Source organism: Gossypium hirsutum, chromosome A01 (assembly GCF_007990345.1).
Source record: "Gossypium hirsutum isolate 1008001.06 chromosome A01, Gossypium_hirsutum_v2.1, whole genome shotgun sequence".
Classification (NCBI taxonomy): Eukaryota; Viridiplantae; Streptophyta; class Magnoliopsida; order Malvales; family Malvaceae; genus Gossypium; species Gossypium hirsutum.
This window is the reverse complement of record NC_053424.1, coordinates 22,268,283-22,270,925: the sequence shown is the minus strand read 5'-3', so window position 1 is coordinate 22,270,925 and position 2,643 is coordinate 22,268,283. Positions and strand designations below refer to the sequence as shown.

The 2,643-nt window shown below is 32.3% G+C and overlaps 1 long non-coding RNA gene across 1 annotated transcript; it reads right to left on the bottom strand.

Annotated features, from left to right (window-relative positions):
• Positions 1–346: 346 nt before the first annotated feature.
• LOC107916789 (uncharacterized) lies at positions 347–2,169 on the bottom strand. Its single transcript, XR_001689604.2, has 2 exons — positions 1,776–2,169; positions 347–1,479 (listed from the first exon to the last, which is right to left on the bottom strand). It is a non-coding gene; the product is annotated as an uncharacterized lncRNA (long non-coding RNA).
• Positions 2,170–2,643: the final 474 nt, after the last annotated feature.

Here is a 2,643-nt window from a genome sequence, read left to right as displayed (position 1 = left end):
ATTTTCCAAGCTTTGGTCAACCTTAATCTCTTACACACTTATACAAAATCAAAAGCATATAACATGGTATTCATTTAATGATTAAACATTCTCAATTTAAACCACAAACATAGCATTTGTATGTCATCATACATGTGTCTCTCATACTCATTTTACCTTATTTATTATAGTACTACTTATACACTTACACCAAGATTATCATCTTACCAAATATCTTCAGCTTAATCATCAAGCATTCATATTTAAAGCTAGATCATATCTGTAATAGGTCCATTTCGCCCGGGCCCATAAAAAACCAAAACCAAAATAAAAAAAAACAAAATTAAAAATAATATAAAAACCCAAAAACAATAAAAGTCCAAATTTATTAGTCCAAAACAGTCCATTTACAGCCCAAATTTTAGAACCCATTAACTCAAATTGTAGTGGCCCAGTAATAAGCCCAATAACCCAAAGTCTTATCTTTCTAAGGCAGTAAGAAAGTAGACTGAAGATTGAAGATTGGAAAAGGAAAATATTATCTCCATGTATCGGTAATAGAGCATATTTAAGCCCCAAGCCTTATCTCTCTGATGTAGTAAGAGAGCATGTTGAAGATTGAAGTCTTATCTTCCTGAGGTAGCAAGGAAGCAAACTGAAGATTAAAGATTGGAAGAGGCGAATCTTATCTCCATGTACCGGCAATGGAGCAGATTTAAGCCTCAAGGCCTTATCTCTCTGAGGTAGCAAGAGAGCAGGTTGAAGATTGAAGTCTTATCTTCCTCAGATAGCAAGGAAGCAAACTGAAGATTGAAGATTGGGGATGACAAATTTTATCTCCATGTATCGGCAATGGAGCAGATTTAAGTCCCAAGCCTTATCTCTCTAAGGTAGTAAGATAGCAGGTTGGCGGTTGTGGTCTTATCTTCCTGAGGTAGCAAGGAAGCAGACTGAAGATTGAAGATCTTATTTCCCTAACGCAGTTGTGGAGCAGATTGAGGATGGCGAATCTTATCTTCATGTATCGGCAATGGAGCAGATTTTAGCCACCAGTCCTATTTCCCTAAAGTTTCAATCAAGATTCAGCAAAACCGGGCAAAATTGGCCCTATTTGAAGTCTTTGCTTTATTCTCATTACACGATAATGAGCAAATAGGGGCATCTGTAATAGACCCATTTCGCCCGGGCCCATAAAAAACCAAAACCAAAATCAAACAAACAAAAATAAAAATAATATAAAAACCCAAAAACAATAAAAGTCCAAATTTATTAGTCCAAAACAGTCCATTTACAGCTCAAATTTCAGAACCCATTAACTCAAATTGTAGTGGCCCAGTAATAAGCCCAATAACCCAAAGTCTTGCAAGAACAGAAACTTTAGGGTTTCTTTTCCTCTTGCACCGCAGCCCTCACGAGCAGCCTCGCCACATCGCACGTGTTCCTCTGTGCCTTCGTACACTCCCATGAATGACTTCTCCAGCTGGCTCCTCCTGCAGCAGACTAATAGAAACAACAAACAGGCCATGGACAGCAAATAACAGCAGAGAAATTTGTATTTCTTATTTATTTTTTATTTTTTATTTTTAGTTTTTGGATATAAAACCGAATGAAATGGAATGTAAAGAGGATCGATCTTTTTCCCAGCAATACACACGCATATTAAAAAAAAGCAATCAAAAATTAAAAAGGTGATTTCCAATACGAGTTTCTCCATACTTTTTAATTTTCTTGCGATTCATTTCTTTCTATCTTTCATCATTGATTTCGGAAATAAAAAGGAGAGAGCGAAGTCTTACCTTACGAGGATGCCATGAGTTTCCTTTTGCTTCGTTGAAATCGAAGCTAGGAGGGGACCTCAAGGCTAAAAAACAATCATCGAGGCTTGAATATGCTACTGTGGTAGCCGATTGGTGTTTAGGCAAAAGGGAATTAGTCGGCCAAGGTGGAAAGTAGGAGAAAAGGGGGGTTAGGGATTAATTTCAGTAAAAAAATAGCAGAGTACCAATCGTTTTTAATTTTTAATGGCAATCGTTTTGAATCTTGAGATATTTATGTCTTAGGTCCTTGATCATTGGTACATGTTTCTTTTTAATCTTTTTTTTTCCTTCGTTTACAAATTGACCTCTTAATCTTATTTTTCATTTCAACCAAGTTTTGTTTAGTTTATATGCTTACTCGCATTTATGCAAAATTTTAGTATTTGTTTTTTTTTTTAAATTTATCTTAGCATCGTTTTTTTAAATATTACTTTAATTTGTTATTGCTTTCATTTGTATAATTGCTTCTTGAAATTGTTTTGTTATGTTAATATACCTTTGCTTTAAAAATTTAATTGATATTGATTTAAAATAATTTTATACATTGTTATTATATTGATGGTGAATTTTACGTGTATATATATATGTTTTATATGTTGATATATATTCTTTTAACTTTAAATATAACTTATTTCTTTTAAGTATTTTACTGATATCGAACACTGTCTTATATTATTATTCTTGTATATGTATTTATTTATATCAAGTTTTCACCTTATATATATTATTAATCTTATGTAATTTTATACATTTAATTTTTTAAATTTTTTTTAAAAATCTATTTGTATACGTAATTTTTATTATTTTTTAAAATCTATTGCATATATAATTTATGATAAAATTAATT